The sequence below is a fragment of the Zea mays genome, chromosome 5 (genome assembly GCF_902167145.1).
Source record: "Zea mays cultivar B73 chromosome 5, Zm-B73-REFERENCE-NAM-5.0, whole genome shotgun sequence".
Classification (NCBI taxonomy): Eukaryota; Viridiplantae; Streptophyta; class Magnoliopsida; order Poales; family Poaceae; genus Zea; species Zea mays.
This window is the reverse complement of record NC_050100.1, coordinates 170,886,501-170,908,683: the sequence shown is the minus strand read 5'-3', so window position 1 is coordinate 170,908,683 and position 22,183 is coordinate 170,886,501. Positions and strand designations below refer to the sequence as shown.

Sequence of the window (22,183 nt, the reverse complement as noted above, 5' to 3'; positions counted from 1 at the left end):
GTTATCTTAACTTTTGAGATTGAAAATAACTAATTTTGAAACCTTATTTTCACTCTGAGCCTAAGAGAATAATTTATCCTCAGTTAATCAACACTTTATGACACTATAAGACCGAGAAGTTAGATAAACAGAACTGCACTTATAATAATACAATATAGTCTTTACTTATTGCATACACAATATAGCTGAAAATGCATCCTTACACCTAAGTCGTCAAACTCAAGCACGCTAAACTCCATTATCAGAGGCCGATTGTTTGGAGCACCATGGAGTAGAGGGCTTATCTGGATTGGTAGTTTCTGTGAACTGGAGACATTTTTCCTCATCATTTGGGGCCCTCATTTTGGAGAGAACAATAGGTAACTCAGTACTCGTACTTGCTTATCTCATCACCGGACGAGCAAAAGTGTGGATCTCTTACCGGGAGGGGGCATCACAAATGGCTCTGACTGCTCCACAACGATGCCTTGTGGTCGTGGTTGTGTTGTCCAGCACGGCTCTATGGGCTAGATAGTACCAGATCCGCACAGAGTCGGTGGAGCAGGGAGGGGAGGGGAGGGGAGGGAAGGGCCGGAGGAACAAACCATGGGCTCACCTATGCCTCCCGAAACCCCAAAAAATCCCAAGAAAGCAAAAGTGTGGATCTCTTAACGAGAGAAGTTAGATAAACAGAGCAGGGAGGGGAGGGAACGGAGGAGAAGGATGCTTACCAGCTCCAAGCTGTTGACGTGGTACTCCAAGGAAGCATAGTGCTTCTTCTATTTCTTCCCCTCGCCAGTGCTCTTGACCGGTTCCCCTACTACTACGGGCACCACCTCCATGTTCTCCTCCTTGCAGGAATCCTCCGCATGCGGCGCACCTCCTCGAGCTCCTCATCCTCGCTCCCTAGGTCGCGGCGGCGCTTGGGCCATCCCTGGTGGCGGCGGGTCTTCGTCTCAACCTCCTGCTCGCGTGTCGCGCGCGAGTCACGTAAGTGGAGCGCGGGGGTGGGGGAGGGGGAGTCCGCTGACCCGGGGGAGGATTTCGTGGGGAGAGCGGTTGCTCCGATAGTGGGCCAAGGTTTGGGCCACAAAAAGCAGATGGGACTCCCATCATGCGTGTACTTCGTATTTGGAAGCTAAACTTAGTACCACATCGACCACTAAATTGCGCACACACATGTTTATAAGTTCTAGTGTGGAACAACTTGTGTAGTCTTAGTTGGTCATGGCTGTCACCCCACACAACTAGCTTTTTTAGTGTTGGTGCACATGTGTGGGAATGGGAATGGAGAAGATGCCATAGTTGTGGGACCCACCTGTCCCAGTTGTTAAACGACGACAAGGCAGGATGGGAATGGGAAATGTTATGGGTGTTGGACGGCCACCTGTCAGACAACAGTGTGTGGGTGGGAATGAGAAATGCCACGACCAGGACATCAGAATGGGAATGGCAGAACCAGGAATGACATCCTACCCCTTACCGCCTTAATAAGTAGTAAAGATTCTCATTCCACATGGATTAAATAAGGTTTGAAAAATTAAGAACAATTTTGGTTTTTGCTTGGAATTTAAACCCACTCAATCTCACCGAATCCACATCGATCGAGATCAAACCGATCAGTCACTAATGATAAAAGCCAGCAAAAATAAAAGTACATATTATTATTTTACAATGAGCATGTTCCAATATAGATGGCCATTTGGCACTAATACGATGGGCCAGCCCAGCCACGACACGAAAAAGCACGGTCGAGGCATGACCCGACCCGGCTAGTATAGTGCCAGTGTCTGGCACGGACGGCTATAGTGCCGTGTCTGGGCCACCATCTCGACCCGTAGTGCTGGCACAGGCACGACACTGTTACATTTTTATTTTAAAAATAATAGTTTACATATATTTAGTTTAAGAATTCAAGATATAACACAATAAAACTGCAGCTGCACTAGCTAGATGGATGCATTTAAGTCTCTAATATATTAGGTTGTGAGTTCGAGCTCTCACAACTACATATTTTTTGCTAAATTATACAATATACTCAGATGAGCCATAGTGCCACCGGCCCGGCCTAGCACGACTATCAGGCCGATGGGCCGTGCCTGGGCCGCGGTAGCAGCACGTCGGTCCATCTGGCATGACACGTTTCGTTAGCTGGGCCTGACGGGCCCTGCCGTGCCGGCCCGTTTGACCATCTATATGTTCCAACATAAAATATTTCTGCGTACGTTTGTGACACCTTATTGTTTGATGATATGAATATTTTTATGATGGAAAGAAGAAATTTCTATGCATGTTATCTGCTAATGAGGTGGTAAAAGATAAAATATGCTCACTCTACCCCAAATTAAAATATGTTTGTCTTTTAATGGATTCAAATTTGTTTTAGCCTTTTAATAAATTCATAAAAATAATTGGTGTATGTATTTTGTATGCGTCTAGGCTCATCATCATCTACTTAAGTATAGACACAAAAAACCAAGAGCTTCCATTCGAATATAGACATAAAAAACAAGAGCTAAAATGAATACTAATTTGGGACAAAAGTAATTATTATATGATGTATATAAGTATATTTAGTTGTCTTAATTAGATTTCCTTACTAAGCCTTAATTAACTCATAAGAACTAGTATGACTTAACATGTACTAATCATACGCTAGCCTACTTATCAGAGTTATTAAAACTTGAAGGGGTTTCACGCGCCCTCCGTATTCCACGGAGGCACAGCCACCACCCAGCCAACGCGTGTCAGGAGCGCGGACGCAAGCTCTTCCTTCAATCCAGTTGTGAGCCTGTGACGGGTGTTGTGTTCTCTACCCTCCTCCATCCTGTACTACTCGGCTACTCCCTCCGATGACACCGCCCGCCTCGCTGCAAATCCCATCTTTCTGCTCACCGTCGACCTGACCAGCCTCGCCTCCTCCCTCTGCCTCTCCTTCTCTCGTCCCGTCGTCGCAGCGCGCAGCTCTGCCGGCTCTGATTTGGCTCTTCCGGCTGTCGTGACGTCCCTCTGTCGGTTCCCACACAAACCTTTTCAACCGAGCGCCGCCTCCACGGTGCCGCTGCAAGGGCCTCCTCTTCCTCCGCGGCCACACGTCGCCACTCCGCCTCCAATGTGGCTGCCTGACCCCCTGCGCCCTGGGTATTCCTCCCCTTGCCTCCCATGTCTTCCCCCTCTTGCCATTGTATGGTGAGGAGAAATTCCAAGTTTCCATGAAACTTCCTGCTATGCTCAAGTAAACGCAAAGTCAAAAGGTGCGGTGATGCATTTTATTAGACTTGGAGAGTATTCGGCCCCAATCATCGTCAGGTCTGCTGTTCTCAAATAATTAAGCGTCCTTGTTAGCCTGTCCATAGCTAACACCCTAGGAAGCATTCATGCATCTAAAAATCTCTCATGGTGAAGTCATGTTCACCTGCAGCATTTATTCACTCTTCTGCATCCTGGCAAGCTTTACTTGTCTTTTTTATTTCTGTGACTGCAGTAGTGCAGTTCGTGCTGTAGATGCTGGAGGCCAAGGTCAGTGTCCTCATTTCTCCTGTGGTGATCTTCATCCTTCCACTATCTGGCAAGCTTTACTTGTCTTTTTTTATTTCTGTAACTGTAGATGCTGGTGGCCAAGGTTAGTGTCCTGATTTCTCCTGTGGTGATCTTGGCAACATATCCAACCCTTTCCGTAGGCCAGGTGACCCAGAAGAGTGCGGTGTAAAAGCATACGAGCTGGTCTGTAGCAACGACAAGGCTACAATCCGCATCAACACGGGGACATATTTTGTCACCAGCATCGACTATATCAATCGTTCCTTCTGGGTTGTGGACGCCAATTTGGATATGCACAACAGCTGCCCTCTTCCTCGCTGGGATCCGTTACTTGCAATATGCATGTTGGATACGGCTCCGTATACAAGGGCCTACTACTCGCAGCAGGCAATATGCATGTTGCCGTCAAGATGCTGGGCAACTCCAACTGCAATGGGGGCGAGTTCATTCTCCACCATCGGTAGGATTCACCACATCAATGTGGTTCGCCTTGTGGGCTTCTGTGCAGAGGAAATGAGGAGGGCACTGGCCTGTGAGTACATATTCTCGGCCGAAAGAAGTTTTTCTTGGGATATGCTCAACGAGATTGCTTTGGGCATTGCAAGGGGAATCAACTACATACCTGCATCTAGGGTGCGACATGCAGATCCTTCACTTTGACATCAAGCCACACAACATTCTTTTGGACAACAATTTTGTCCCAAAGGTTTCTGACTTTGGCCTTGCCAAGTTGTACCCTAGAGACAAGAGCTTTGTGCCAGCAAGCGCCATGCGGGGAACTATTGGGTACATAGCTCCTGAAATGATATCTCGTAGCTTTGGTGCCATATCAAGCAAATCTGATGTTTATAGTTTTGGTATGCTACTGCTCGAGATGGCAGGAGGGCGAAGGAACGCAGACCAAAATGCAGCCAACTCAAGCCGAGCATAGTACCCGGCCTGGGTTTATGACCGTCTAGCGGAACAAGAAGCTGGCGAGATTTCTGTTGCGGCAGACATGCATGAGTTGGAGAGGAAACTGTGCATCGTTGGGCTACGCTGCATTCAAATGAAGCCGCAGGATCGTCCGACCATGGGCGAGATCATAGAGATGCTCGAGTGTGGCACTCATGGCCTGGGCCTGCAAATGCCTTCTAGGCCATTCTTCTGTGATGATGATGATCCTAATATGCCTGCAGCAGATTCTTACCATTTCTCATCGGAGCTTACTGCAATATCTGAGGAAGATGGTTGAAGAAATATTACTTGTCTTTATGCATTTAGATGAAGCCACAGGATCGTCCAATAATGAGTCAAGTCGTAGGGATGCTTCAGTGATCATATGGTTCATATAGATTCTTACCATTTCTCCTCAAACATTGATGCTAGATCAGAGAATTTTATAGCGCCCGATATGGCGCTGCTAATTCTAGTATCTTACAAACCTACTTCAGATGGCTTTATACATACATGCAGCCAAACAAACAATTCACCAATAGAGCCAAACAAACACTTCGCATGGCTTTAAATTTGTTGGGATCCTTCTCAGAGAAGAAAACCAAACAGGTACTCTACTAAGAGTGAGACGAGAAGAGAGCCATATTTCTTTTCAATTTGTTGGGATACTTCTCACTTCTCAGAGAGAAGGAACCCTGCAAAAAGAGTGGGTATGCTGCTTATTCCAGCGGACACACGGTAATCTTTAGTAAAAGGCGAAAGACTCTGTGTCCACTGACTGGGCAGCTGCGCGGCCTATTGAAGCCGCCACGGGCTATCGCAAATAGCTAGCAGCACTAGTAGGTGCTGGCATTCACTTAAGCAAGGCGATGTGGGATTATAGAAAAACAAAACAAAGCATCCTTGTCATCATGTACTGCAACAGAGCGGACGGCCCATGATATCCGCGGCCCAGCCGCCAGGCTAGACGATGCCCCAGTGTCCCATTGCCTCCACATGATACGGCACAATGTCGCCGCATGGGTGCATGCATGCATTGCCTACCGAATTTTTTGTATTTTAGCCCTTAAATAGAAGTAAAATCACGTTTAGACCTAAAAAAATTTTAAACTCAGTTTTGGACCCTTAGCTCGGCGCCATAGCCTGTGGCGCCGAGCTATGACGTGGCAGCAACGGCTAATTGCGTCTAGGGCTGACCTGGCTCTGACGTGGTGGCGGCGCGGCCTCGTAGCTCGGCGCGAATGCCTATAAAAACGTCCGCGCGGCTGGCCGAGAGCAGCTCATTTCATCACATTTCCAAACTTCGTCAAAAATTGCTGGATTCAAATATTTGAGTTGGTTCACTTCGTAGACCAAGGTATGATTTCCAACTGATTCGTTTTGTATATTAGGTTGTTAGTTTAATAATTTGTATACACCTATTATATTATCATTTCGATTATTAGTTTGTGTAAATTTATTATAAAGCATAATAGGTACAAGTGATAATTATAATCGTTTATTAGATGAAAGACATGTACCGAGAGGCGTTGTGGCAGAAGAGAGGTCGTCCTCGGGAGTTATATCCGGACGTATCTAGTAAGGATGCTCCTGTTCCTCCTGAACTCCCCGTGCCTAACTGTGACTGTGGCAGACTGGCTTGGGTACATCAATCACAACATCCAGACACGGCTGCTCGCTGCTACTACCTTTGTGGCACTTTGGACGTACGTAGCTTATGACTTGTCACTTAATTTTGTTCGCATTCATTATTTTGTAGATATGTAATAGTGCATCTTTCCATTATTTTAGGGACATCAGAGGTGTTTCTTTTTCCAGTGGATCGATGGTCCTGATAAATTTGACCCTCGATATCTTCTTTTCGTTAATTGGTTGAGTGGAAAGACCAATCATGAGCGTTTTAAGCGTTGGGTACCTCCTCCCCCGAATCCTCCACCAATGACGGATGCGGAGAAGGAGGTAGCAACAGAAAGACGGATGGACTCACCGCCTCGATGCGATTGTGGAGACCGTGCTGTCATCGACGAAGACTATGACAAGCAGTTCTGTTGTCCGAACATTGATTATGTGAGCCCATTGATACGCTAAATGTATGAACTAGTTTTTATTTACAATAAATTACTAATTTTTTCTCCTGCAGCCATACGGGTGGCGTAAGTGTCGTTTCAGAGAGTGGTTGTATGGTCCTTTGTCCCATTGGCCAGAGCCAGAGGTAAAGGAAAAGATATACATGGGGTGGGCGGCAGAAGAGGTCAAATTTGATCCAGTACTCTGCAAATGTGGTATTGAAGCTAAGTATGGATTAGTTCCTTCGGAGCTTGGTGTTGGATATTTTTGTGGACATATGGTCGATTACGATGAGCTTGGTGTTGGATATTTTTGTGGACATATGGTCGATTACGATGGATTAGTTCCTTCGGAGCTTGTTCTCCCTCTCCACCAAAGCAAATGCCAAAGGAACCAATGCGTTGTCTGCGTCGCATGATATGGCAACCAACAATGTGCCCTTATACTTCCCAAGCAGAAAAGTACCATCAATAGAGAGCACGGGACGACAATGCCTGAAGGCCTCTACGCACTGCGAGAAACACCAGAAAGCACGAAAAATATCTCTTTGTCGTTCCTCCATTCATTAGGTTTGGGGATGTACTCGTAATGCATGCCTGGGTTTTTTGCTTTCATTGCATTGAACAATGTTGGTAACTTCTCATAACCCTCCTCCCAATCCCCGTATATCATCTTCCATGCTCGCTGCTTTGCCCTCCATGCTTTCCCATATTTGATCCTGTAACCAAACAGCTCCGAAGCCATGGTCATAATTGACTTCACCTTCAAGTTTGGCTGACCCTTCAATATGCCCAATATCCTTTTCGCAATCAGGGTAGATGTCAACTGACGATGCTTAGAGCTCAGCTCTGTCTGGGCACAAGTGTGTGGACCTACAATTTTGGTGATCTTAAACTTTCTGGTGTCCTTCTGCCTTCGGGCACATACCCTCCAATTACATTCTGGCACCTCGCACACAACAGTGTAACGACGCTGTGCATACGAATGTCTCACCTTGAACGGCCTCTTCCGGTTCACAGAATATTCCTGTAGCCATCGTCTCAGTGTAGGCAGATCCTTGAAAAGTAAGCCAACCTTAATCTCAATGCTGTCGGCGTTATCCGGAGCCTCTAGCAGTTCATCGTCACGTCCTTCAGCATAAGCACGGGTGGAATGACTTAAACTGCTAAATTCATGTACTGCAGGGTCTCGCTCCGGACACAAACGTCTTATGAGTTCAATTTCTTGCTCGGTCATTTCTTGAACCGGACGGTCATCATCAGAATCTAAGGACCGTGCAGCCTCATATGGCTCCTCCTCATCCTCAATCTGAACATCAACACTATTGGATGCCCTGCATATGTTGTCCATATTATATGACACAGACACATCAATCTGAACATCAGCATTATCGATATGTGGAGATCCTGCATCGGGTCGGAGCAAGAAAAACCACATTAAAAAGTCTAATCAAACGAAATAATGATGGATACGAACAATGTGTCGAAGACACTTACTAGGATGATCGTGAACTGGATCCTGGGTCAATGGGATCTCTTGGGGGGGTACCACCGCATTAGAAGCCCCACAAACGCCAGGAATAGGACGAGAAATCCCATACTCGTGCGGACCCGGTTGAGCATCGGGCACAACAACCACTTCTTCATGAAGCTCTACCAAAGGAGCTTCAATACGAGATGCATTTGGCATTTGTGGAGATAACCCGACTGGACCTTCGCAATGAATAACAGGTAACTTTTGAACAACCACATCCAAACATGGTGGAACCATCGTCTTCACAATTCTTGAATATATCACCCAATCATCTTCTGAGGTAATGGAGATCAACCGTCGGACAACTGTTCCATATGTAATATGGGACAACAAACCCTGAATTGATATTCTAGGGTCGTTTATGTCGCAACTAATCTCCTCACAAGCTCGAGCCAAAAGCTTGTCAAAAGATGGTCTTTCATCGAACAACATGGTCACGATCTTCATACCATCAAAAGTAACACTCCCATAAGCATCTATCTCCACCCTTCCTCCATGGTATAGTGTTACTAGGCTGTCCATCTATTACAAAAATGGATTACTAACTCAATAATGGCTATATACTTAAGCCTACTAACTTACTAAGTAATAAATATACATTAACTAATAACTATATAGTAAATATTAAATGAACACATCAAACGAAATTACATAATCTATAAATAATGTACGAAAACATTGTATACCTGAGAACGCGTACGAGTCCAGCTAACGGTGGAGAAGGTCAAGTCGGACGAACACCTACGTACAAAAAAACCTATTGTCAGTAAAAAATTTGGCAGCACCTCCCCTGTAAAGTGATGTTTATAGAACCTGCGAATAAACGACAACACGATGGTTGCCAACACAGAAAACATGTAATATCAATGCGCTAAACAAAATCCTAACTATATAATCACTAAGAATTTACTAAACACTAAACTAAGAAATTTACTAAACTAAGAAATTAATAAACTAAGAAATTAATCTAAGAAATTTACTAAGAATACACTAAACTATATAATCACTAAAAATTTACTAAACTAAAAAATTAATAAACTAAGAAATTAATCTAAGAAATTTACTAAGAATACACTAAACTATATAATCACTAAGAATTTACTAAACTAAGAAATTAAAAAAAAATACCTGGCGGTGGCCAACCGTAGCGCGCGGTGGCCGACCGTTGGCGGAGCTCCGGGCGGGGGCGGCGGGGGCGAACTACGGGCGGCGGCGGCGGCGAACTCCGGGCGACCGAGCTCGCGAGCCGGGGCGGCGACGGCGAAATCCGTTGGCGGGGCGGGGATCTCCGGGCAGGCAGGGAGCGGGGTGGGCGGCCGGCGGCGAGCCGGGACGGCGGCGAAGCGAACGGGCGGTGCGGTCGGAGAAGTGAACGGCGGCGGTGGTATTTTGCGCAGAGAGAACTGAGAAGAAACGCGCAGAGAGAATGGGAGTTCGCGGGTATTTCCTAGCTCGGCGCCAAGATCTGTGGCGCCGAGCTAGGTGCCACGACGACTACCACGTCACCGAGCTCGGCGCCATAGGCTATGGCGCCGAGCTGTGTTACCTCGGCGCCATAGCCTATGGCGCCGAGCTTCGAGTCCAAACGTGCAAATTAAATTTCTGGGGGTCCAAACATAATTTTTTGTCTCCAAAGGGACTAAAAAACAAAAAAATCGGCATTGCCTACACAATGTCACCTGCGCCTAGCGTGCGAGAGCGCGCCTTGCACTAGCTGTACAACGCTGAGCATCGATCGAACACCCAGAGACGTCGACGACGACGACCACGCTGCATCCCGTAACGACAAAAAGCCTCGTACTACAACTACACTGGCTGCTGATATATACTGCTAACTACAGCAGGACTACGTGCCTTTGGTGTCTGTGAAGGATCGATCCAAAACTGCTACTTGGATTGGATGTTGGGATCATACGATAGGCCAATCGCAGCATTTTTTTTCCCGGAGCAGTGTATCCCGATCAAGATGTTGAGATTCGCTGATATTTTCAACGAGCAGTGTATATATATACATGCCCAAGTTAGGTGAGGTGAGGTGGCGTCCGTCGATTGGGTACCTTGCATTATTGGCCTTACTCGGCGGTCCCTTGTTTCCTTGACGACGAAAACTGAAGCACCCTTTCGTTGCCCCAAGGGGCAAGAGGGCCAAGCCCTTCACTGACAATGGCTGGCTCCTAGTACTAGTGCTAGTGCTGTCCTGATGACCGGCTTTGCTGTGCTTTGCTTGGTATGGTTGGTGTCAGAGATGCAATCCAACCGTGCAAAGGCCAAAAGCTGCAGTAAGAGGATGTCATATCAGTAGCATAACGACTGTGGCACACTTTCCCAGTGGGCAGTGGCTTGGTAGAAAGGAATTCCCCAACCGGTAGCTAGGCAGCACGTAGCAGTTCCAACGGGAGAAAAGGTTTCACAGACAGGGTCGATGTATATATATCCACCCCCCATGGGTGGTAGATTTCAGATAATAATATCCACCCCATGTCGTATATGAAGTTAGATGTTTGCCGATCAAAAGATCACAGCTTGACGGTTCTCGTGAAAGCTGGGATTTTGTTATCTTAGGAGAAAAGGAGAAGGGGCGAATGTCGATTCAATTAATTAAAAAAAAAACAACTGGATTCCAGACATATCTGAAAAGAAAAGGGTTCATGGCATGACGGCGATCGGCCCTCAAAGTCGCTGAATTCTTCAGAGCATGGATCAAAAAACCGTTCTCTTTCACACTTGGGGCTTGGACTTCCCGCTGTTATCTGCTGCGGTACCAAGAATCTTATCTACAAGCTACAGTCTGAACAGAAGGCCCAAAGGAGTAGTACACTGCTCGAGCTGGAATGTGTTGCATACTTGCATGCACAAGGTTGAAGTTGAAGGGGCCAATAATTGCAGCGAATATGTTGGCGCGGTCAACACAGACAGCGGATATATTAAACTAGAGCCATATGGTATTGTGGTGTGCGTACAACACGTCAACACCTAAGTTCAATGCAGATTCATCGGTCGATTATTCTTCCTTGCTACTCATTGTTTAATTTACTGATTGGTTGATATGCTGTGCTAGCTCCTTGGTCCTTGCCCAAAAAAAAAAAAAACTGCAGCAGAGCAGTGTCGTCATGAGATGTTGCCATCCTCCTCTGGGGCCAGTCACCGTCGCCGATTGATAGATACGCCTTCCGTCCAAACCCACGTCCGATCTTAGGTAAGTTTTAACTTGTTTTGTAATCACAGCTAACAGTGCAGGAACTGTGCATGTATTACGATTTAGGCCGTATTTGAATCAGCTTTCCACCAGCTCTAAATCCATTAAAAACACCCTCACTCTACAAAAAAAAAAGTTATCCAAACAGTCTAACTCCACAGAATTCGGATTCACCAAAAGGTTGGAGATATATTTACCACTTTAACGCAACTCTGAGCTCCAACAAACTCAAAAGGTTGGAGTTTTTTTAAAGGAAAATTACCCACAATTGCTGCAACGAAATACTTGCTCGTTTTATATTTCTCTTTTAAGGGTTCCCGTGCCCGACTTCTCACGCCATGGCCTTCGGCCGCTCCTCTGTATCATCGGAGGCCACTTCTAGCTGCGTCATGCCATGCCGGTTCTAAAGATGACAATAGGTAGACAAATCCTGAAAAGTCGACGGGGTTTTATTCGATACGAAGATAGATATAATATTTTATCTTTATCCATGTGTAGGTTAATGGGTAAAAATTTCTATCCGTAGGGTAGATGGGTACGGGTGCTACCCATATTTGTATATCCGTGGGTAAAATATATTCACGTCATACCACTATTACCATCAAATACAACCCATCTTAGCTAAAATAAAATCTTTCTCGGTTCTTGTTTGCTTAACCATCAAGTTATGTAATCATACAATTTGTTATATTCAAAATCGAAGTTATTTTTTGTGTGTTTATTTGACATTTTGAGTAATTGGCATATCGAGACCTTTTTCAAGTAAGTGCGGTTTACTTGATGGGTAAAATTATCAGTGCGGTTTGTTAGGATGTGTCCTCTACACTAGCCGGTTAACAGTAACCGGGGTAGGGTTAATCCTAACCGTCTAACCGCGCCCCTGATCGGGGGGGCTATCCTAACCGTTGGTTGCAGCCCCCGGTCACACGACGCCATATAAATAGATTAAGGGGGCCGACGGGTTTAGCTAACGCTAATCGCTCGACCACAAACCCTAATCGACACTTTGAGAGGAACCGATCCCCTAGGCGCTCGGAGTGACTGGAATCGCTGTGACTATGTCTCAGATCCCCGTTATCCCATCGGGATCTGAGATTCCCCCTACAGGCAACATTGGAGGAGCTGATCCACCGCCGATCAACGACGGGAACCAATCTCCTCGACACCAGCAGGGAGATCGACAAGAAGGAGGAGGCGGGTCTTCGCTGCAAGACGCCGCCGCAATGATGGCTAGGAACAACAACGACGGTATGTTAACCTATACCCCTCAGTAGAATAGATCTACTCATCATCGAGGTATTTTAGACACGGATTGGTATTCTAGGGACTTAGGAAACGATCCTAAGCACCAGTAATTTCTAACAATGGTATCAGAGGCCACCTAAGAACCCTAGATCTCCTAATCCGCATCGTTTTATGAGATCACAGAAAGGTCTCGGATCAATGTGATTGAACTCATTTTTTTTAAATCATTGTTCATCACCCGAGAACAGAGAACAAAAAGATTAGAAATAAAAAAAAAGGGTCGTTACTCTCGGGTTAGGGTTTAACCTAACCCAAGTTCTTGGGTGTTAGGCCACTGTAAAGAGACACAGGGTCTCGGCCATACCCATGCCAGAGTAATAGTTTATCGACGGTCTAGTGTTAGGGTTTTCTTACCTAACCCTAGTTAACAGATCGAGACAACAGAGACCTCAAAAGGTTCGGGATTTTGAATCCACGACCAAGAAACAAGATCAAGAAGAAATAGAGATCGAATAGAACGCATTAGGGTTCGTGACCCTAGTTTCAACAAATCGAAAAGAAACAGATTAGGGTTACTGACCCAAACAGATTTTACCCAAATTGGTCGGTCAAGTGCACAGAGGCACTACTCGAAGCGTCAGCATGTTCTTCGCACCAGTTGGGTCTCAGGACTAGTAATATTCACCAGAAAACGCAAAAGGGACCCAGATCTACACATGACAGACTCCAAAACTCGACCCGATATTACATCTTATCCATTTCATATATGCATTCATCACAGAAAAGGGGTTCGAGTTAATGGAGTTAGATCCGAGCGCTAGAGTGTCACAAACAAGAACCAGAGTAGAGTCGCCGACCGAACAGAGGTCTGATCCTACCGATTGTAGGAAGAAAAAAAAGGAGAGTAGCCAACCACCGGTGCTTCCTGGCAGCCGGTTTTGGCTATTGGCAACAGTAAAATAAAAAAAACAGAAAGAGACCAAGGGAGCCGCCGGCCAGGAGTCCCTAGCGGCTGCGGACAGATGGGAAGAGCAAAAGAATAGGGTTCCTCTCTATCCCGAAATTCACGGCTTATATAGATCTTGCTACAGTACACGGTCAATCCGGACCGTTGGATTTCATCTGACGGCGCAGATGAAGGCGGGGAGGGTCACCTGCAGCACGCGTGTGGGCCGGATTGGCGGCCCAGGCCCAGGTTGCGGCCTGGGCGCGCCTCGCCTCTCTCACGGCCAGGCCGTGTGGGCCGTTCAGGCTGGGCCAAGAGGCCAACCAGGCCGAAATGGCTTCAATTTTTTTTTTCTGGAATTTTATTTTCTATTTCCAGAAATTAGAAATACAGAAAAGAAATTAGAAAAACAGTGCAGAAAATTCAGAATTATATTTTTCCAGTTATAGAAAATTTCAGAGATATTTATGGACTATTTTATTCCGCTGCGTACTTTGGTACTTTTATTTATATTTTATGCAATTTTTCCGGTTAATTATGAAACCAACGTGGATTAATTATTGTTTAAATTGCATAGAATTCAGAAAATTTTGTGGTTATTGAATATTTTAACCAACGTTGGATATTGTTACCACAATTTAATACAAGTTTATGTTTTCTAGATCATCCAACGATGGTTTAGAAATTTTGTGATCAGAAATTTTCATAGATATGGCATGATTATTATTTGACCAACGTTGAATATTTAATTCATGCATGTTCTATGATTCAGTATTCAGTATTTATTTCAGATGTCCTAAATATTTTCTATTTTAATTTTGCAAAGGTGCTCATACCGCCATGCTGATTAGCCAGATTGCTCAGATGAAACCGCTAGATGGTAGTAATTACCATTCTTGGCGGGAGGATATAGACATGATAACCACAGTGGGTGAGATAGATTACGCACTGAGGTTTGATAAATCAGTTGAGCCCACAGTGGGCACTCCCAACTATGACCACAGGTGGATGCAATACAGCATCGACAAGGTCAAGTGGGAGAGATCAAATGACAAATGTATGATTATTCTTAAGAGGAGCATCAAGGAGCCTCTTAAGAGTTCCATACCAGAGTGTGAGACTGCCAAAGAATACCTTGAGAGGGTAGCCTCTCATCACCAAGGGTCTTCTAAGGCTTATGCTTGCTCTCTAATGACAGAATTTGTCAATGCAAAATACGATGGAAATGGTGTCAGACCATTCATTCAGAAAATGATATCCATCGTAGCCAAGATAAACAAGTATCTCGGGTCTCCTTTACACGAGGAATTTGTAGTATTTATGATAATGAAGTCTCTGCCCAAGGAGTTTGAGACTTTTCACATACAGTACAACACTAGTGTCACTGATAAGTGGAATATAGACCAACTTTTGGCACAGTGTGTCCAGGAGGAAGAGAGGTTAAAGCAGACTGGAGACTCTGTCAACCTCATCAAAGGCAATATCCCCAGACAGAACAAGAACTCAAAGAAAAAGTTCAAGAAGCAAGGTAAACAGAATAACCAGGCTTCCTCGAGCAATAATAATCAGCCAAGACAAGGAGGCAGTTTCTCAGTTCCCCCTGATACCTGCCTCTATTGCAAGAAGACAGGTCATTACAAGAGAAAGTGCCCTGAATTCCTGCAGTATCTACTAGAGAGTGGTAAGGACCAAGTTACTTTTGTAAATGAGTCTTTATACTTAGAATATCCCAGTTATTCTTGGTGGATTGACTCAGGTGCACTGTTCATGTTGCAAACTCTCTACAGGGACTCCGTACAAGCCAAAGGCTCCCAAAGGGCCGAAGAACAATTAGAGTGACAAATGGAGTTGAAGCAGCAGTCGAGGCCATTGGAGATATACATCTTAAATTAGTTAATGGTTTTGTACTGTTGTTGAGAGACGTACTTTATGTACCTTCCTTGCGAAGGAACCTTATTTCGGTTTCTAGATTAGATGATCAGCACATTCATTGCCATTTTGGTGATAGACAGTGTGTCATTCAGTTTGATAATAAAGATGTTGGTCTCGCCATCCGACGAGATATGCTTTATTTACTTTCGCAAAGTGATGTTGTTAATGTATTAGATATACCAGAAAACGATCCAGCCAGCAGTGGCAGGAAAAGAAAACGAAGTGATGGAGAAACCTCGTCGAAATTATGGCACTATCGTTTGGGCCATATTTCGAGGGGGAGAATGGAAAGTCTTGTTAAGGAACAGATTCTCCATCCCCTAGACTTCACAGACTTAGAGCAATGCAGAGATTGCATTAAGGGTAAATTCGCGAAGCAGATTAAGAAAGATGCTAAGCATAGTACGAGAGTGTTAGAAATTATTCATACAGATATCTGTGGTCCTTTTCCAGTTAGGACAGTAGATGGGTTTAATTCGTTCATAACCTTCACAGATGACTACTCTCGCTACGGTTATATTTATCCTATTAAGGAAAGATCAGAAGCTTTAGACAAGTTTAAACAGTTCAAGGATGAAGTAGAGAATCAACACGATTTGAAGGTAAAGATTGTTCGATCAGATCGTGGGGGGAGTACTATGGGCGCCATACCGAGTATGGCCAGGTCCCAGGACCTTTCGCGAGGTTCCTAAGAGAAAACGGCATTGTTGCTCAATATTCAACACCTGGCGAACCACAACAGAATGGGGTTGCCGAAAGGCGTAACAGAACGCTAATGGATATGGTAAGGAGTATGCTAAGTTACTCTAACCTGCCATTGGGTCTATGGATGGAGGCTTTAAAAACCGCTATGCATATACTCAACAGAGTTCCTAGTAAATCAGTGGCTAGAACTCCATATGAGTTGTGGACTGGCAGAAAACCCACGCTCAACTACTTCCATATATGGGGTTGTCCAGCAGAAGCTAGAATATTTAATCCTGGACAGGGAAAGCTAGATGAGAGAACCACTAGCTGCCATTTTATTGGCTACCCTGACAGATCAAAGGGATACAGATTCTACTGCCCTGACAGACAAACCAAGTTCATAGAAACCAGACATGCCATTTTCTTAGAGGATGACATGATCAAGGGGAGTAAGTTACTCAGAGAGGTTGACCTTCAGGAAAAGAGGATATATGTCCCGTTTCCGATGGTTGAAGAACCACACTTCTCGATACCCACTGTGGTTACACCAACAGTCACACCGACTGTGGGTGAAACACCTGCTGCAAATGTGGCATCATCTAGTGCAACTACTACAGAGCAAGTAGCTTCACCTTCTGCGCATATTGGCCCTGAGCCAGTTGCACAGGACAGTTCAGAAGATGATGATAGTGTTGCGCCAAGTGATGCACCATTGCAGGAGCCCCAGGTAGAATCTGAACCAGAACCAAGTCTCAGGAGATCACAGAGACTCAGAAAATCTGTGATTCCTGATGACTATGAAGTCTATGCAGCAGAAAACATAGAATGTGATGAGATTCATATGAGTGAGGACATTGATACAGAAGGTGATCCCACTACATATGAAGCTGCTATGAGAAGTGCAAATTCATCCAAATGGTTATCTGCCATGGAAGATGAATTAGAATCCATGAGAATGAACAAAGTTTGGGACTTAGAAGTCATTCCCCATGGAGCCAAAACAGTAGGCTGTAAATGGGTCTACAAGACAAAGCGTGACTCCAGAGGGAACATAGAAAGATACAAGGCTAGACTTGTGGCCAAAGGGTTCACACAGAGAGAAGGCATTGACTACCATGAAACCTTCTCACCTGTCTCAACAAAAGATTCATTCAGGATCATAATGGCACTAGTTGCTCATTTTGATCTAGAGCTCCATCAGATGGATGTAAAGACAGCATTCCTAAATGGAGAGTTAGAAGAAAACGTGTTCATGGCACAACCAAAGGGTTTTGTTGTGAGCGGTAAAGAACACATGGGATGTCACTTGAGGAGGTCCATTTATGGATTAAAACAGGCCTCCAGACAGTGGTACATCAAGTTTGATCAGACTATAAGAAAGTTTGGTTTCGAGGAAAACAAGGAAGACAATTGCATTTATGCAAAATTTAGAAAAGGAAAGTATATCTTCCTTGTTCTGTATGTCGATGACATACTCTTAGCTAGTAGTGATAAGGATCTACTAGCGGAAACAAAAGGGTTTCTTTCCTCGAATTTTGATATGAAAGACATGGGAGAAGCCTCCTATGTTCTTGGAATAGAAATTCACAGAGACAGACAAAAGGGAGTATTAGGACTCTCACAGAAGTCATATATAGAAAATGTACTAAAGAGGCATAATATGCACAAGTGTAATGCCTCGCCTGGTCCAATAGTCAAGGTGATAAGTTTGGGGAATATCAGTGTCCCAAGAATCAGTATGAGAAAAACAAGATGAAGTCAGTACCATATGCTTCAGCTATCGGAAGCATTATGTATGCTCAAGTATGTACTCGCCCTGACTTAGCTTTTACCACCGGGATGCTTGGACGCTATCAGAAGAATCCAGGCATAGAACACTGGAAAGCAGTCAAGAAGGCTCTAAGGTACCTTCAAGGTACTAAAGGTCTCATGCTTACGTACAGAAGATCTAATTCCCTACAAATAGTTGGCTATGCAGATGCCGACTGGGGAGGGTGTAGAGATACACTGAAGTCCACTTCAGGGTATGTCTTTATGCTTTCTGGGGGAGCTATTTCTTGGAAGAGCTGCAAACAGACAGCGAGAGCATCGTCGACAATGCACGCTGAGTTTGTAGCTACGTATGAGGCAACTGGACAGGCGATATGGATAAAGAAATTCGTACCCGGATTAAGAGTGGTTGATAGCATAGAGCGACCACTGAGAATTTACTGCGACAACGAGCCAGCGGTATTTTTCTCCCATAACAATAAGTCAAGTGGCTCTGCCAAGTACATTGACATTAAGTGTTATATTGTTAAGGAGAAGATTCTGGATCACACCATTCAAGTTGAGCATATAAGAACCCATCAGATGCTTGCGGATCCGCTCACAAAAGGTCTTCCACCCAGCGTGTTTAGTAAGCACGCAGCCGACATGGGATTAAGGAAGTACCTATGATCTAGAATCACAGGGGCTACAGATTGCAACCTAGTAAAATCTTTCGTTCTGAAGCAGGGGAGCATGTTGTAGTCAATGAGTGCGGTGATACTTAATAGATCATTGTCACACATTGGTCTCTATGTGTAAACTTGTTAAAGGACGGAATTAATAAAAGTTTGAGTGTGAGATATGTAGAGAACAAAGGGGAGATTGTTAGGATGTGTCCTCTACACTAGCCGGTTAACAGTAACCGGGGTAGGGTTAATCCTAACCGTCTAACCGCGCCCCTGATCGGGGGGGCTATCCTAACCGTTGGTTGCAGCCCCCGGTCACACGACGCCATATAAATAGATTAAGGGGGCCGACGGGTTTAGCTAACGCTAATCGCTCGACCACAAACCCTAATCGACACTTTGAGAGGAACCGATCCCCTAGGCGCTCGAAGTGACTGGAATCGCTGTGACTATGTCTCAGATCCCTGTTATCCCATCGGGATCTGAGATTCCCCCTGCAGGCAACATTGGAGGAGCTGATCCACCGCCGATCAACGACGGGAACCAATCTCCTCGACACCAGCAGGGAGATCGACAAGAAGGAGGAGGCGGGTCTTCGCTGCAAGACGCCGCCGCAATGATGGCTAGGAACAACAACGACGGTATGTTAACCTATACCCCTCAGTAGAATAGATCTACTCATCATCGAGGTATTTTAGACACGGATTGGTATTCTAGGGACTTAGGAAACGATCCTAAGCACCAGTAATTTCTAACACGGTTTACTCTCTGGTTTGTGTTTGGCCTCTCTCCTCTGCACCGCCTTCGATCGCTCCTGGCCGTGCTGGGCCATGCCCGAACATATGTATATTTTTGTAAATTTATGAAGGATGCAGAAATAGGTGTAGTATTGAATCACAATTCAAATATTCTTCACATTAAGTTAGAGCTCCTAATTAATTCGGTTCTTCAATTTTACGGTGCAAAATCTAGAGCTGTAAAAAGGACCAGAGGTAGTGATAAGTGGGGCCTAGGAAAAGGTCAAATTAAGCTATTCCGACCATATTACCCTGGTCCTGTTTGGTTCCCGAGAATTGAGAGGAATATTAAAGTAACTTTATAATAAAAAATACGAAGCATTTTCTGTATGCTGATTGCAATTCATGGAATCCAAATATGCTCTTACATGAATTTAAAGCTGCCGTGTAGTCGAATGGTTCCATTCCGTAATAGATTTCAGATTCACTAGTATAGCTACTCTACGGTGAATCCCTAATCCAGATCTACTTTTTTTCCAACGATAAAAGCTGACTCTGATGCATTCTAATCCAAGAAGCAAAGAAAACGGCATGGGACCACAGACCATACTAAGAATCGCGCTCCAACATGTAACATCGCTAGCAAACAAGAGGATCTGGTTGGTGCGTGTCTTTCTCTATACATAAATACATACATCGAAGGAATTGTCAGGAAACAGTAAGGCAGAAACAGCCAAACATGAGGGAATTCTCAGGAAAACAGAGTAGTTTCAGCCAATGAAGCAACCAGTGGAGGGGATGTTAACGATGCCCAGAACCCAAGCTAGCTAGTAGCACTAGCGTAATAACCACTACAATGAAGGTGAAGGCGGCCGGAGCAGATAGCATGTCGTTGTAGCATACATGTCGACATGGGGACGTACATGGATCGGCAGGCCAGGCCACGCCACGTGGATGATATCGCCTTATCGTTCTAGAGAGGTCCACAGTCCCTGACGATCACGGAGCATCAGCGGCAGGCAGGATCACGTTAGTGTGGAGCCTGACGGAGCAGCAGGTCCCCAAGCCTTGGTTGCACTTGAGAAAGGGCGGGCGGGCGTGCCACATGCATGGATGGATGGCCACGCTGCAGAGTTCACGATGACTCCAGAGGGGGGCACGGCAGCAGTTGCTCAGTTAATCTGCAGGCAGCACGTAGTACAGTAGCGCCGGTCTGGCACGGCCATCGGCATCTGTTCAGCAGAGCGCGTAGAAACAACGCGAATTGCGCAGCGCTACTAGGCTAGGCACGCACGTCATGGATGGAGACACGACCAGCGCGGCAGCGTCCAGCTAGCTAGCAACGGACGGCGGCGGCGGCGGCGGCGGGGGCGATGCTCTGCTGACGGTCGATGAAGATGGCCACTGAAAGCAACCCGGCCCGGGTGGATTGCTTGGCTTGCCCGCATGGGCGAACGTAGATGTTAACATCGGGCGGCCGTTCCGTTCTGTTCCGTGTGCTAAGAAAGACACAGGCAGGGGTGGGGGCGGGCGGGCGGCCGGGCAAGGTGCCCGTCCTTGTCAGCTGGTCACGCGGCCTTGCCCAATGTGCTGGGGCCACGGGTAGCTTTTTACGTTTCATGACAATTGACACAGACCGGATCTGCCATTGTGCCGAACAACAAGAGTAGGAAGGCGTACCGCACCGGAGGGGTCCGGGGATGAATTGCCGTCGCGATTCGAAATTGCTACCACGGCCCAGGGAGCTAGGGACCGGCGCCAAACAGCTTTCACACACCCGCGGCGGCACGGCAGTGGTCACCATGGCAAAACGCGACGAGAACCTCCGGTGGGTGGGCCGGGCCCGGGCGCGCGGGAGTAGTAGTAGTGAGTACGGGGCCCGGCCGGTCGACATAATGGTCATGATGTTTATCCACGACGCTTTGTTTTTTCTTGTCCCTTGTCGTGCTTGCAATCACGCACGCCTGACCTGTTCCGCCCGATATTTTCATCGGGTGGACGATGGATAAACAATGCAAGCCGGCCACTTGCAGAGACACGACACCGGCTGATAACTTGACGGGTGAGGACCGAAACCTAGGACGAGGAAGGAGTTCAGCAAGCAGTGGCGAAGACGCAACGGCAATGCGTCTGATGGCAGCCCGGAGTCTCCCGGCCAGGTCGCTAAGGATAACGCGTCCGACGATGGACGGCAACTCTAAACTTCCATCTTGTGAATTGTGATGAGCCCATGCCTTGGATGGCTGCCTCAGAAAATCAGACGTCAGGACGAGGAAGTCGCATGCGCCGCTGAGCCGGGCTGAAGGCATCCGGAGACGCTGCGGAGCCGCGGAGGAGGCATCGCCCACCGAGTACCGACCGTGTGATTCCGTGAGGTGCCACCTGCCACGCACCGTCCATCGACGTTGGTGGTGGCTCGCAGGAGCGGCTTTGGACCCAGGGTTCACCGTCCTGCTGACCACGCGGAAGCCGGCGCGCAGCCATCGGGGCTTGCCGACCCGTTCGGCCTAAAATTCGCGTGTAGAAGAGTGACCTCACGTGGTAGAGATGATAATAGATTGTGATTTAAATGTTTCTTTATAATTTATTAAGTTTTAAATTATTTCTAGTTGAAAAATAAAATAGAAATAAAATCTGATCCTAAATTGATCTTTAAATTTTATAGTATACATTATATAACCTATCGTCACACTAGACGTGGGAGAGGACTTCGGCACCGTCCGGCGTCGTGGCGGCGCCGTGGCTACCGGCTATCCCGTCACTGCGGTGCGGGGTAGGGGAGGCCGCATCCACACAGTCACAATCGATCGGTACGTCGGTCACCGGCGGGACGGTACTAGTGGCCCGGGAAGCGTCAGAGCGGGACGGCGCTTGTATTGCTCCGTTGAAAAACCGGTGGAGCAGGAGATCCAAGTAGGCAGTACGTACGTTGCTGCAGCCTGCAGCCCGC

General features: G+C 46.2%; 2 pseudogenes; one reads left to right on the top strand and one right to left on the bottom strand.

Moving 5' to 3' along the window:
* The first annotated feature begins 3,483 nt into the window (after positions 1-3,483).
* On the top strand, positions 3,484-4,754 carry LOC118471961 (rust resistance kinase Lr10-like; annotated as a pseudogene).
* Positions 4,755-5,129: 375 nt separating this feature from the next.
* LOC111589367 (uncharacterized) lies at positions 5,130-5,238 on the bottom strand (annotated as a pseudogene).
* Between the last annotated feature and the right edge of the window lie 16,945 nt (positions 5,239-22,183).